Here is a 16599-nt window from a genome sequence, read left to right on the forward strand (position 1 = left end):
TCATTTGGACTCCAAATCAAGTTTCATTTTTGTTGAAAGTGTTTTTTTGGTCTACTTTCCAAATCTATAATCAGATTATAAATTTTGTAGATAGAAATACTACTTTCAGAAATATGCCTTAAATTGGCAAGTGGCTAGCAAGTGCCAACAACATCTTTTTCATGGGGGATTCTTTGATTTCTTGGAGGTTCATTGATTGATCTCATGGAGTCATGTCAAATTTGTTAGTCTGGTATTAGACCATAGTTGACAACAAGGAACTATCAAAAGTGGAGTGATTTGATACTTGACCATCTAAGAGACCATCTAGAATTGCTTCCTTATCTCTATTCATTGCCACCACATTTTAATTGGGCACATGTAAACCTTCATCACTTTTTGTCTAATAGTATGAGTAAGGAATCTTTTACTCCTCTTAGATTGGCACATTTTCCTTATGATATTTGGATGTCTATTTGTGAAGCATATGGAGATCCATGTGTTCCTCCATCTCCAGAGGACATTCTACATCTAGTACTCCAGCTATGGTTTCTTCAACTCCAGATGAGATCACACCTCTAGCTCCTGTTGCTCCTACTGATCCTATTCTAGCCATAGATGCTTTAGATTTAGTGCAACAAGACCATTTATGTCTTCCTACTCTACCTTTATACAAAGACTTCGTTTCAGACATTGCACAACTATTTGTGGAGTCTCACATTGAAGATGTGGGAGACATTATTGATGACATTCATCTTCTTTTTGAGGCAGATACTTCATATTTTTCTGCAGTGATAGATTCATGTACTTTAGCACTGAAAAGTACACATGGTCTTCTAGGTGATGATTTCTTGCCAGACATTTCAGCTCTATTCTTAGAGTCACACACAGAAGATATGGGAGACATTTATGATGATTTATCGCTTCTCTTTGCTAAGGATTCTTCTACAGTTGTTGCAAGGGCCCACTCTATCCCTCAAGTCCATTCTCTACATGATCAATCTTTCCAGGTTAGTGTGATTGTGGATACATATTTACAACATTTTTAGGAGATCTCTTTCACATTTGAGAAGACTGTTGGTTCTTTGACACAAGTTCTACATCATTCCTTGTTTGATCTGCACTTCTTCTCATCAATTTTAGAGGAAGCCATCATCAACATTGACACAGGGACACTTGAACATGTTTTAGAGACACCGTTCATCTTAGAGATTCCTTCTCCATATAGGGGACACATCTCCTTTTTATCCTTTCCTTTGTATCTTCCAAAGGGGAGGAACACCATTCAAAGGTCATGGATCAACTTCTATGTCAGAGCATTTCTCACTGATCGGCACATTACTTTTAGGGAGGGGGACTACCTTGTCTCCTTGTTCTCCTTTTTGAGGGGGACTTTTTCCTCTTAGGGGGTTTTGTCCTTCTCCATTTTTTTTTGTATATACTAGATGTATGTCGTAATGGGGGGATCTTGATTACTCCATCCATCCATGCACCCATTTTAATCTCTCTTTTTGGGGGAGGGTTTTTCCCATGAGGTTTTCCCTCTTTCCCTAGTTTATGAGAGATTTGAATCTTCATTATGTACATGGGTACCTAACATGGCCTAGTAGTTAGGACCCATCATGCATATCATCCTAGTTTTCATAAGCTTAAGGGCATTCCCCTAAGTTGCGCTTAAGGGGGGGTGTTGTTGTAAATAATTATGCACTATTTACACTTACTTAAGTTTACTTAGGTTAATGCATATTTTTTATTTTTTATTTATTAGCCACCGAGGAGTATGCATACTCTTGTGAGTTGTCATGTTGAAAACATAGGAGTCCACACCTCTTTTATGCACATGGTGTTTACAACACAAGAGTGAGCACACTAATTAAGCATATTGTGTCTACAACCTTGTCATTCTTATCCATTCATCTAGAATGTTGGATAAGGTGTGTGCTTAGTTGTCAATTCTTATCTTATCTCCTAGTTCTTTCTAGAGACATTCTAAGTGCTTCCTAAGAGGCCTTTATATATAGGCACTCCTAGTGTGTTTGAATATCACATACTTGAACATAGCAATGCATTAGGACATACTTTGATTAATTGATCATATCCATTTTTTATCTATAGTTGTGCTTGTGTTTGAGTTCTTAGTTCCTGGGTGAATTTTTCCCTTAGGAAAACTCTTACATGGTATCAGAGCTATACCAAATTCTTACAAAAAGGAGGAATGAGCAATGCAGGTCTATATCAGCCTTTACCAATTCCAATAGGCCATGAGATTATGTAAGCATGGATTTTATTGTAGGTTTACTAAAAATCAAGCAAGGGTATGATAGCATTTATGTTATTGTTGATAGATTCAGCAAAATGGGACATTTCATTCTATGTAGGACAACTAATGATGCAAGTCATATTGCCCATCTATTTTTCAAGGAGGTTGTATAGATTCATGGACTGTAAAGAACCTCCTTATAGCAATATCGTGAGAATGCTCAAAATAACAGAATACAAAGTGATAGCAGAACTCAGAATGAATCTACTGATCGCAGGCCACTTCGAGGGGGTAACCTCCTTTGAGCAAGCTCAATACAATAAATTCATCCGTGCCCATCAAGGGCCTCAACCTATTCTTATATACTGGGTACGATCTAGAAAAGTAATACTACCTATGCATGTGGGATAATAAAATATACTCACGGGACGACTTACAAAGCATATGCGTCCAACAACACTACTCTAACAAAATAAACAGAAGGAACACACAGGTTCCTAACATCCCCTCTCCCTTAGAAAAAAGCTTTGTCCTCAAAGCTTAAGGTGTGGAAATTGTTGTTGAATCTAAAGAAGGGGTTCCCAGGTAGCATCCTCTGGTTGCATGCCATGCCACTGAATCAAGACCTCAGAGATGGAGCGAGAGCGAAGCTGGCGAGTGCGCTGGTCAATGATTGCCACCGGCTCCAGGATAATGGATCCTTCCGTATCCATTTCAGGGAGAGTAGTTTGTGCTCTGACAGTGGTACCCAGAACTTTCTTTAGACAAGAAACATGAAAGACTGGATGAATGCGGGAAGAAGGAGAAAGTTCCAGTTTATAAGCAACTGAACCAATCTTCTGCAGAACCTTATAAGGCCCATAAAATTTTGGGGCCAGCTTATGACGCCCTTTCAGCTTTAGGGAGGATTGTTTGTATGGCTGTAGACGAAGAAAAACCATATCCCCAACTTGAAATGAGCGCTCAGAACGGTGTTGATTTGCTTGCTGTTTCATCCGATTACGGGCCATGTGAAGATTATCCTGTAAGGTACGAAGAATCTGATCCCTGCTGCGGAGAACTATGTCAACTACCTGGACTGGTGAGCTGTTGGGAGTGTAGGGAAGGAGCACTGGAGGTGCCTGACCATAGACTGCTTCATATGGAGTCATTTTAGAGGCAGTGTGGTAAGAGGTATTGTACCACCATTCAGCTAAAGGGAGCCACTTGGCCCACTGATGTTGCTGTTCGAAAGTGAAGCAACGAAGATAAGTTTCCAAGCATTTATTGACAATTTCAGTTTGACCATCAGTTTGTGGGTGATAGCCCGAACTCATCTTCAGTTTGGTGCCAGTTTTCTGAAACAGTTCAGTCCAAAAATGACTGGTAAAAGTTGCATCACGATCAGAGACAATGGAAGAAGGGAGTCCATGAAGACGAAATATCTGGTCCATGAAGATTTGTGCAACAGAGGAGGCAGTATAGGGGTGGCTGAGGGCACAAAAATGACTATATTTCGAGAGACGGTCAACCACAACCAAGATCACTATCTTGCCACCGGATTTAGGAAGCCCTTCAATGAAATCCATAGAAATATCAGTCCAAATCCGTGTAGGGATGGGCAATGGTTCGAGCAAGCCAGGAAGGAGGGTCGTTTCACCCTTGTGGCATTGGCAAGTATCACATTCAGCCACCATCTGTTGAATCGTCTGTTTCATCCCTTTCCAAAAGAAGTTTCTCCTTGCTCGCTCATAAGTTTTGAGGAAGCCTGAGTGCACTGCTGAAGGAGAAGCATGGAGTTCATAAAAAATAGCCTGATGTAGAGCTGGGTTCTGAGGAAGCACTAGCCGACCCTTGTATCGAAGAGAAGCACCATCCCAAGAGTAATGTGGTATAGCAGAAGGATTATTGGCTAGCTGGTGAATGATTTGAGATAAAGAAGAGTCACTGTCATAGCCCTGCTGAACAGACGCTAACCAATTGGGAATGGGCATAGAAATAGCGGAAAGGGAAGCTTGATTATCAAATGTGCGAGAAAGAGCATCTGCCACAATATTCTCCTTACCCTTCTTGTAGGTGATCTCATAATCATACCCCATGAGTTTGCTGACCCATTTCTGTTGTGTAGGAGAGGATACCCGTTGTTCCAGGAAGTATTTCAGACTTTGGTGATCGGTTCTGATGCAAAAATGACTCCCTAAGAGGTATGGCCGCCACTTCTGTACAGCATGCAAAATAGCCATCATTTCTTTTTCATAAGTAGAGAGGGCTAGATTCTTACCAGAGAGGGCTTTGCTAGTGAACGCAATAGGATGGTCATCTTGCAGGAGAACAGCACCCAATCCATTGCCGCAAGCATCACTCTCAATAGTGAAGGGTTTGGAAAAATCTGGCATCGCGAGAACAGGTGTACTGCACATAGCCTGTTTCAGTTGTTCAAATGCAGTCTCAGCAACAGGGGTCCAGGAGAAGGCATCCTTTTTTAACAGAGCTGTCAATGGTGCTGCAATTTTTCCGTAATCTTTGACAAACTTGCGGTAGTAGCCAGTCAACCCCAAAAAACCCCGAAGGCTCTTGAGAGTTTTAGGATGCGGCCAAGTTTTCATGGCATCTATTTTTGTAGGATCCACCCGCACTCCATGGTGTGCAATAATATGCCCGAGATACTCCACTTCCTCCTGGCCAAACACACATTTAGATAGTTTTGCACAGAGTTGATGATCAGAGAGAAGTTGCAAGACAAGCTGCAAATGATGGAGATGCTCAGCCCAAGTTTTGCTATATATGAGGATATCATCAAAGAAGACCAGAATGAATTTCCGGAGGTATGGTCGAAATATGTTATTCATCACTGCCTGAAATGTTGAAGGAGCATTCGTGAGGCCAAAGGGCATGACTAAAAATTCATAGTGACCATCATGTGTGCGGAAGGCAGTTTTAGGTATATCCTCCTCATTAACCTGAATTTGATGATACCCAGAACGAAGATCTAACTTGGAGAAAAAATGAGCCCCATGAAGTTCATCAAGAAGTTCATCAACAACTGGAATGGGAAACTTGTCCTTTATAGTGAGATGATTAAGTGCTCAGAAATCAATGCAGAGTCGCCATGACCCATCTTTTTTGCGAACAAGCAGAACTGGAGAAGAAAAGGAACTGGTACTAGGGCGAATAATACCTTGCTTCAGTAAGTCACGAACAAGTATCTCGATTTCGGTCTTCTGATGAAATGGGTAGCAGTAGGGCCTGATGTTGGGCGGAACACTGCCAGGAAGGAGCTGAATACGGTGGTCCTCTGGACGAGAAGGAGGTAATCCCACAGGTTCAGCAAATATACCAGAATACTTGTCCAAAATGTGTTGGAGATCGGCAGGAGTGCTAGAGACTGCTGATGGCTGCATCTGAATGGAATGGAGCTGAGCGATGACACCATGTGAATTCTTCTTAAGAAGTTTTTCCATACGGTGTGAACTGATGATGCTGAGAGACCCTGGTTGTAAGCCTTTCAAAGTGTGTTGGTGCCCCTCGACTGAAAACTGCATCCAAAGTTCAGCAAAATCCCAGAGAATGGGGCCAAGAGTGCGTAACCATTGGGCACCCAAAACCACATCACAGCCACCTAAGGGTAAGGCAAACATGTCAGAGCGCATGTTATAATCTCCAATAGAGAGACGCACATTGCGACATTTCCCTTTACAAGGTAAAGTGCCCCCATTGGCAATCATGACTTCAAAGCTAGAGCAGGGATGGATAAAGCAATCAGCCTGTTTGGCTATTCGTGGATCAATGAAGTTATGAGTGCTACCAGAATCAATGAGTATAGTAAGAGGGATCTTCTTGAAGAAACCCTGGACCCACATGGTTTGTGGAGTAGTGACTCCTGCCAAAGCATGGACAGATATCTCTGGTGGAGCTTCTGGTGAAGGAGGTTCAGGCTGGTGAGGCTCAACCTCATCATCCACTGTTTCCTGAGCATCTACATATTCTTCCAGTTCCGGTGGAGAATCCACATCCAAGAGATAGAGCTTTTGCTGAACACATCTATGGCCCCGAGACCATTTCTCATCACAATTATAACAAAGCCCTTTGTCTCGCCTGACTCGCATCTCTGTTTCAGACAAGTGCTTGATCGGAGTAGTTCTGGGAGCTGGTATGACTGGAGGGTTGTGAGAACCTGTATTTTTGAATGGAACAAAATTAGATCTGGAGCGTTGTAGAGCACTAATCTTGTCTTCCACTAACTTAGCCAACCCAAGGGCTTCCATCATTGTAGTAGGTCGAAACATTTTGACTTCTGAGCGAAGTGCATCCTTCAGACCACTAACAAAACAACTACGGAAGAATTCATCAGACAAGCCCTCTGTGTAATTAGCTAATTTTTCAAACTCTGTCTGGTATTCTCTTACAGTGCCTGTTTGACACAGTTTAGTGAGTGCTCCTGTGAAATCATCAAAGGAACTAGGGCCAAAGTGCTCCAAAATGAGGGTGCACAATTCTCTCCACGTTGGGTCTACATTAGCCTTGATGTACCAACGGAACCATTGAAGAGCTTCATGTTCCAAATGAAAAGATGCAAGGGGGACTTTGTGGTTATCCAAAGTATTATGCAAGCTAAAATACTGCTCTGCCCTATAGATCCATCCAGTCGGATCAGAACCATCGAAGCGTGGAAAATCAAGCTTTGGTCCACGGAAATTGCCAGAAGAGGACCCAGTATCTCCTGAATGGTTTCGGCTCATGGCTGACTGCTGAAAGTTAAGACCCAGAATTTTGTCATCCAGATCTTGAATTTTGGTTTTGAGGGATGCAATTTCCTCTTCCATGATTTTTGCTCGTGTACGCGTAACAACCATAAAACAAGGTTTTTTTTTTTTTTTTTTTTTTTTTTTTTGTTGGAATGGGTAGAAGATGAGAAACAAAAACTTTTTTAGTTACGGCAAACTTGGATTTGGGTAAAACTCATATAGGAAATGGGTGTTCGACGGGTGGTGGGAGACTATCTGGGGACAAGGGAAAAAGAAAAATGAGGGTTTCAAGGGTAGGGAGGCGAAATGAGGCGAACAGTCCAAGAGGGATAAGGGAGCAAAATGAGGAATTGAATCTTGTGGCTCAGTTTGGTGGCGATTGGATGAGAGGTGAAAAAGATAGGGCAAACCCTAAAATTAGATAAATGAGGGATTTAGGGCTTTGATATGTAAAATTTGGGGTTGGGTCGCCAAGGAAGGAAGTATGCGAAATGATATTGCAGACGTTCACGACAAGAGATATTAGAAGTGAGAGGAACCTGAAGGCCACGACAGAAAAAAATTTGATGTAATTTCCACCCAGCGAGCCCAAGAGAGTGCTCTGATACCAGATGTAAAGAACCTCCTTATAGCAATATCGTGAGAATGCTCGAAATAACAGAATACAAAGTGATAGCAGAACTCAGAATGAATCTACTGATCACAGGCCACTTCGAGGGGGTAACCTCCTTTGAGCAAGCTCAATACAATAAATTCGTCCGTGCCCATCAAGGGCCTCAACCTATTCTTATATACTGGGTACGATCTAGAAAAGTAATACTACCTATGCATGTGGGATAATAAAATATACTCACGGGACGACTTACAAAGCATATGCGTCCAACAACACTACTCTAACAAAATAAACAGAAGGAACACACAGGTTCCTAACATGGACTCCCATTAAGCATTCTATCAGGTAGGGATGTTAAATTTATGAGCCATTATTGGAAAATTTTGTGGAAAAAGCTTGGTACAAACATGTCATTTGGTTCATCTTACCATCCCCAAATTGATGGTCAAATTGAAGTGGTTAATAGGACCTTGCATAACTTTCTTAGGTGCCAAACTAAAGATTATGGTCAAAGCTGGGATGTTATGATTTCACAAGCATAGTATGCCTATAACAATAGCAAGAGTAGGACCATTGGAAAGATTCCTTTTAAGATAGTTTAAGGAATGCATCCAAAGGGTGTATGTGAACTAAGATATCTTGGTGATATAGATCAAAGAAGTGGTCAAGCTAAAGACTTTGTTCAAACCATGAAGGAGATACAAGAGCAAGTCAAGAAAACCATCCAAGCTAGCACTCAAAAGCTCAAGTCCAAATTTGATGAAAATAGAATGGATATTCAGTTTTCTAAGCTAAAGACTTTGTTCAAACCATGAAGGAGATACAAGAGCAAGTCAAGAAAACCATCCAAGCTAGCACTCAAAAGCTCAAGTCCAAATTTGATGAAAATAGAATGGATATTCAGTTTTCTAAGCTAAAGACTTTGTTCAAACCATGAAGGAGATACAAGAGCAAGTCAAGAAAACCATCCAAGCTAGCACTCAAAAGCTCAAGTCCAAATTTGATGAAAATAGAATGGATATTCAGTTTTCTATTGGGGACTATGTCATGGTCCATTTGAATAAATCAAGGCTTCAAAAAGGTTTTCCTACCAAGCTATAGATAAAGAGGGTAGGGCCTTGCAAAATCTTGGAAAAATATGAAGAAAATGCCTACAAGTTAGATTTTCCATCAAATCTAGGCATATCCCCTATTTTAAATATTCAAGACTTGGTGGAATTCAAAGGTACATTACCTCATATCAATCCAGATGTTCAACCTAGCATTGAACCTACTACAACACCTAATATCAACAAGTTGGGAGTAGAGAAGGTGTTAGATTCTAGGGTGAAGAAATCTACAAGGCACAAGGTGTATATGGAGCATCTCATTTAATGGAAAAAAAGCCAATTTTAGAGGCTACTTGGGTTGCTAATACAAATTTCATGAAAGTTGGAATACCATTTGACATGTTGCCATCAAGTGTGACTTAGATTTTTTGATTGGGGGTGTATGGTCCATGAGCACCTAGGTAGGCCAAGGGTAGACCTAGGGCTTCTTTGATGTTTTGGCTTGTAGTGATTCTAGTCACATCACTTGATCAATAAGGGGACCAAATTGGTCCTAATTTGAGGTTAGATACGTTAGAAGAACCCCCAAAATGCAATATGGCTCCTAGTTGCTCCAAAATTGTTCATTTGGCTCAGTAGATCATTTTTAGGTTTTAAAGCCAAATAGGTCAAATAGGTTTATAGGGGACCTTATTAGGTTCTTTTTTACCTATATAAGGCCTATTTCATAGGTTGGTAGCCCATGGAGCAAGTTTGAGAATCAAATATGCAAAATTGCAAAAAATGCTAATTTTTTGCAAAGTTGTCATTTGACAATTTTTGCAAATTTCTTGCAAACAAAGAAAATTATCAGTTAGAGCTCTTTAAATACCTAAAGGAGGTTGAGGTGCTCTAGGAATTTATTTATACGGCCAAACTCATTCTTTTTCATGGGTTGGAGAAAGTGGAATTGACAGTGTACAAACTATGTTACTATATTTTAATATAGCAGTTTCTTGTTTTGTGTGTTCTTTGCTTTGTACAGATTAGATGCAGTATTTTTTGTGTTTTAAGTGAAATTGGATATTGTTTCTTAGTTTTATTATTAAAAAAATCATTATTTTATATGGTTTGAAGTGCTCAAGTAAATTATTTTGTAACTTGCCAGTCTACTAGTCTGAACAAGGTTGTGAGTGCAAAATGGGATCTTAGGGCCACTTCCCACTATATGCATTGTAAAGCCTCTTGGAATTTGGAACCATACTCCTTTTACTTTATGTACAAAAAAGAAGATCCCATGGAAATCATATTTATGGGTTTGGAGGTGATTCCCTAGGCAAGCAAATCATGTTTGGTTAGCAATCATAGATCAACAAATGAGCATTTGGAGTGGATTGGAAGTGTAGATACTCCAATCCAAGCACGTGGTGAGTAAGGAGATGGTGAGAGCTAAACCCAATCCCATGGAGATTCCTTGGCAATAACTCTAAAGAATTTTTTAACCCAAACAATACCAAAACCCTTAAACCCTCAAAATAAGGCTAAACGTGTGCTTAAAATGTATGGATGAGTTGAGGGATTAAGATTTTCAAAATATTCAAGTACTCTAAAAAGGGTATCTATAAAGGTGATTTTTTTTGGCCATTTTTAAGGGTTTTTCCAAGATATCTCAGTTTTGGTGTGTTTGGAGGGCTAATCCTTGTAGCCTTTTTCCAAACACTTGACTGCAAATTGACTTGTAGATTGCAACTCAATTAGGGTTTTGTCCTTATTTTGGGTTTGGAATATTGATGAATGACATATGGTATACCTAGGTGTCCATTTCATCATTTGAGGAATCCAAACAACATTGGGTTTATTTGTGAAGTTATGAACAAGCTTGCACCAACCAATTGATGTGCACCAATTGAAGGAATAGGATCTATTGGCTAGGATTCTTGGAGGTAATAGGGTGCGTAGAAGCCCTAATTGGTCAAGAGAATGACCTAGTGGAAGACCCTGAAGAGTTTGGGGTTTTGAAGCAAGATTGGTTGTCACATCATTACATCTATCATCAATTTATTGTGGACTTTTATCATTTTTTCCCTCTTTGTTGTAGGTTCTATTATCTAAATATCTTCCTTCCAAGATACAAAACTCTCCCTCTTTCTCTTTAATACTAAACTCTCCCTTACTCTACCCTTTTGACACTAAACTCTCCCTCCTTGACATCAAATTCTAAAGGACACAAACTTTGAAGTTACTATATACATTTGCACTAATTCATATGCAATATGCTCTTCATTTCACACCTAAAGTGTGGAAAATTACATCAAATTGATAGATCTTCAATAGCACTTGATTGATGCCTCACTATATTTTCTTTTTGTGAACATTAGATAGGGGAATAACCCCTAGTTTACCTCTTAGATACATAAATGCATTCTTAGGTAAAGCCTTAGTAAAAATATCTTCTATCTACTCCTTAGTGTTCACATATTCTAATCTCACCTCTTTCTACTGAACCAAATCCCTTAAGAAATGATACTTGATTGCATTATGTATTGTCTTTGTGTGCATCACATGACTTTTGGATATGTTGATTACACTTGTGTTATTACAATAGATAACCACTGGTTCCTTGATTTCCTCATACATTCCTAATATTAATTTCTTGATTCATATTATGTTAGTGAAATTGACTATTGCAGAAACATACTCTACCTCTATTGTTGATTGAAAAATACAATTTAGTTTCTTTCTTGTTCAAGACACTAGTCTCTTTCTAAGAAATAATGCTTCTCCACTAGTACTTTTTATGTCATCAATGCTCCCTACCCAATCTGCATCAATATATGTATTATTAACCCAATATTTTCTCTTTTCTTATACCATAATCCATATTCTTTAGTCTGATTTAGGTACCTCAAAATTCATTTTTCTACCATCATGTGATTTTCTTTAGGATTAGCAGAAAACCTTACAACTATGCCAAGTGTTAATGTAATATTAGGTCTAGTTTGTACCACATACTAAATTTTCCCAATCATTGATCTGTAAGTAGTCTGATTTACCTCCTTTGGATCATCATTCTTTATAATTTTATGTCTAGTAGACATAGGTGTTCCAACTGGTTTGGAATCTTCTATTCCAAATACTTTCAATTTTTCCCCGATGTACTTTGATTGAGTAATAAATATGTAATCCTTCATTTGATGAATTTGAAGACCAACAAAGAATTTTATCTCTCCAAACATAGATATTTCAATATCTTTCATCATTTCTTCAATAAATTATTTGCATAACATCTCATGTCCTCCAAATATGATATGATCTACAAATATTTCTAGAAGCAATATCTTTTCATGTGATCCTTAGTATACAAACTACTATTATCATGTTGGAATTATTTAGAATAACTAAGGGGGGGTGGGGGTGGATGAGGTGAATCAGTTGTCCAAGGTCTAGATGTACAAATAAAACTTTTCACAGCTAAAAGAACCCATATACATGCATGCATCCATTAGATCATACAATCACTTAAACTTTGTAGGTTATTGTCAAATCAACTTTGCAGAAATGTAAGCATGAAATATAATAGATTCAATAACACATTTGAAACAATTATTTTAAGTGGAAATCCAATTTGAGAAAAAAACCAGTAACATGCTACTCATTCTCACTCTTCTGAATTGATGTCTTGTGAAAGGCCAATGTTGTTAAAGGTTACAATACACACTATTAAATGTGACCTAGTTAGCGGATTTCAATCACCCTATTAGGAGTCACCATTGTTAGAGGACTTTAGATTATTCACTTAGAATGTCACCCAGTTAAAGGACTTACAAATAACTCTTAGGTCAACCTTAATCCAAAGGATTTACCCTAGACTAGTACAATGATTGGAAAGTAATAGTAAGTCTTGATTTGATAACAACTTACAACTTGTTGAGATAATGGGTGTTGTAAACATTGCATAATATTGTTGTATTATTTTATTTTATTATGTAATGTTGCACCTAGATGGATGTGCAACATGTAAAGATTCCCATGGGATATACTTGATGAGTTGTATTCTAACATTGTGATAATATTTTATGTAATTATTTAAATGCCCAATATTAAATGTGGGGTCAATGGGTTAGGTAGCACATGATTTATGTAATACCACTTGGTGGTTTTGTGGAACTTGATACTATATAAGCAACCACAAGGGTGGTTGTTGGAGTGACAAGGAAAGATAGACAGGGAAAGCGTCGAGCGGGACAAGGCTTGATAGGTTAGCCAAAGGAGCATTTGTGAAGGTTGAAAGCATGGCATGGGATGTGTGGGTTCATTAGTGGTGGCTATGGCTTTGAAGGCTTCCATGGTTGTATTGCAATGGTTTTTTTGCTGAATAATACATGGTGATGGATGCTTTTGGAGGCTGGGTTTTTCCTTCAATGAGGGTTTCCCAGGGTATATCTTTTGTCACATTTTTTTGTGGGTATGTTGTCTATTCTCTTGCATGTGGATTTTAATTTCAGGTTTATTTCAAATCTATTATGGGTTATGTGGAAACAGTTATATTATTTCTTGCAAGTTTCCTTACACAACTCACTTGTAGATTATAGATCTTTGTTTCAATCCTCCATTCTACTTGGCTTTCACACACTTTAGCTCTAATAGCTTGTTCACCCTTCAAGCATACATACTCTTAAGTCTTCTTGCTTTTTTTACCAATAGCAGTCTCTTCTATTTGGTCTCTGAATGAAGCGATACCTTAGACCTCTTGTCTAACTTAAGTTCTCAAACATTGACTAGCCTTGCTTCTGAATAGCCATATCTATAAATAGAAAATTAAGATTTTTTTCATTCATCCTCTATCATCCATTTTAGGGTTAGGTAGGATTAGGTAGGATTCAATGAATCTACCCATCTTTTAATTTTAGTCCCTTCTAGAATCTTATCCTTCAATCTTCTTTCAATTCACCTCAAAATGGTTTACCATGAATTTTGTGCCACCAACTCATCATAGTTATCTTCCACACACTTTACAAAATTCAAGAAAATAAAATAGCCAGCTCAAATTTGTCAAATCCATGATTTAACATAAATACTAGCACTCGAAATCAATATGTTGTCTCTCAGCTTCCATATTGTTCTTCCACTAGATAACTTAACAAACACTAAAGTTTACTGGTGCTCAACATCAATTAAACTTTACTTATCTTATACTATATCACTTGGTATACACTAAATCTTGACTTTTCTTGGCTCCAACTGATTTTTTCTTAGCTTGCACTAACTTTTCTCAGCACCTAATGTCCACTCGATCAAGCTTGGAAGACTCAATTCTTCTTACTTGTTCTTCTTAAACTTGATTAGTGTATCCAACCTTTGCAATATTAAGTAGATAATCAATGCACTATATCATCACCATCTTAACTGATCTTTGTACTCCTTTATCATATCATAGCTAAACCTTTTCTCTATGTTCTTTTGTTATTTTATTTGATCAAATCCTCTTCATCAATCAAACAAATGATAGTACTCAAATCAACTAAATAATTGTCTTACCAGCAAGTACTCATACTTGTATCAATCTATTTTCAACAATCTCCCTCTTTGGCATTAATGGAAAACCAATACGACCAATACAACCAACAATAATACCAAAAAGAAAATAATTCCTTCTATTGAAATCTCTCCCTCTATCAGTAGCTTTCATCAACTATATAGGTTATAAAATTATGTTTTGATCAACAGAAAACCAACTCATCCTTATGACTCTCTCTTGATCACTTCCTCTTTCTAATATTCAGGTATCTATTTCTTGTATCTCCCTCGGCACTATCTCCCTCTTCCTAGGTAGATGTATATCTTTTAATAATTTCTTCCTTGTTCTCATTATGTTTGGTATTTTTTCTTTCTCTATTTCTAGATTTCTTCATCTTTGAACACAATTCCAAAGACTTGTCATCTTAATATGTAGATATGAATATTTTCTATTTCTCCCTCTATCATATAGCTTATTACTAATTTTTAACTCGAGCTCTTTGATTACTTTAGGCAGCTCCTAAAGTAAGATCCACTGCATCAATGTGTAACATATGTCAATTATCTCAGTTGATGCATGGCACTTCTCATGCTTCTTAAATAGCCTTCTATAGGGGTATTACCCCTATTTTATCTCTTAGATACTCATGAGAATCCTTAGGTAATTCTTTTGTGAAGATATCATCTATTTTTTCTTTTTTTATTCACATATTCCATCTTCACCTCTTTATCTTGAACTAACTCTCTCAAGTAATGATACTTGATTGCAATTTTTTGAGTCTTTTTATGCATCACATGGTTCTTTGATATATTTATAGCACTTGTATTATCACAATAAAGTATAAGAGGTTTAGTGATTTCCTAATTCATACCTTTGAGTACCTATTTGATCCATATAATGTTTGTATAATTTACTACAACAGTAACATATTCAGCTTCAACAGTAGATTGAGATATGTAATTTTGTTTCTTGCTAGTCTATGTAACTAGCCTTTTTCCTTAGAAAAATTCTCCTCCACTAGTGCTCTTTCTATCATCAATATTTCTAGCCCAATCAGCATCAGTGTAGGCTCTCAAATCAAACTTCTCATTTTTCTTGTAGTATAGACCATGGTATTTTATTCCTTTCAAATATCTCATTATTCTCTTTGTTTGTGTAATTAAATATTTACTAATTACACTTACTTAATCTTACTTAGGATAATGCATTGCACAGTAGTTTGTGATTGAGACACTTAGGAGTTTGCACCTCAATTAAACACATGGTGTAGTAGGATTCTACTCTAGGTCGTCAAATTTGTTATCTCAATCCACCTTTAGTGTTCTTGTCACATTATCATCCTCATCATTGCACATACTTCATTGCATAATGGAGGATGATCCACCTTTGATGGACATGTGATTCCACCTTGTGTGGGTGATATCCTCTCCTTATCATTGTCTCTTATCGCCTCTCCTATATAAGGAGGCCTATTATGTGAATTTTAAATCAATCCATTATATTTCAATCAAATCCATTATCAATAATGGCATTTTTGCATCTTCATGCAATTGTCTTGCCAATCTTTTGTGGAAGTTATCTTGGTCTTTCTTTTGATCCTGTGGGTGTTATAGAGTCACCTAAAACTCTAACATGGTATCAGGGCTCTCATGGTATGAAGGCCTCTTCTCAAGAAGTGAAATCTTGGCTTGACTTATTGTTGGTGTAGCATTGGCAATTTGGACATGACTATTTCGAGGAGATTTTGGGCGTTGTATTATGTGACCTTCTATTGCAGGCAAAAATTGGAGCTTGCTAGTGCGAATTAGAGGTTGGCATCATATAGAGAAGGTCTAAAAAACCCTCAATCAAATTTTATTTCATCCAAATCAGACATCTAAGGCCAAATTTGTAGCCATTTGATTTTTGAAGGTGTGGCGACAGCAATTCAGGAAAAAAAAAAATTCAAAGGCGATTTTCAAATAGTGATATCTCCCTCATATAGACTCCTTTTTCCAAGAAATTTTTTTTGTTTTGGGGTAGAATTTCATGATCCACACAGTGGTATAAGTGATTTTGAATCTCTGTCTCAGAAGTTTTCTAAAAATCACAAATCCCATTTTTTGCAACTTTCAAGACTTTATTTGGGCTTATCCGATAACATTTTTAGGTGCAATTTTTTTGAAAGTGTATGATTTTTCCTCTACTTTTCGGATCTATAATTAGATTTCAATGATTTTGAGTGGACATATCACTTTCATAAATAGGTCTTTTTTGGCTATATTTGCACTTGGTGAATACTTGGATTTCAACTTTCTTAATTGAATCAGTAATTTGAAAGAGTTATCAGTTTATTTCAGTCATTCTTTGATTTATTATGGATTTTTCAAAAGTTTCATTACTCACTCCATATAATTATCATGAATGGAAATAAGAAGTTCCTAATTAGCTGATGAGTATTGGATTTCTTAGAATGATTCTTAGATAGGATCTAGAAC

The sequence above is a fragment of the Cupressus sempervirens genome, chromosome 3, assembly GCF_028749045.1.
Source record: "Cupressus sempervirens isolate cs-2001-9-10 chromosome 3, ASM2874904v1, whole genome shotgun sequence".
NCBI classification, from domain to species: domain Eukaryota; kingdom Viridiplantae; phylum Streptophyta; class Pinopsida; order Cupressales; family Cupressaceae; genus Cupressus; species Cupressus sempervirens.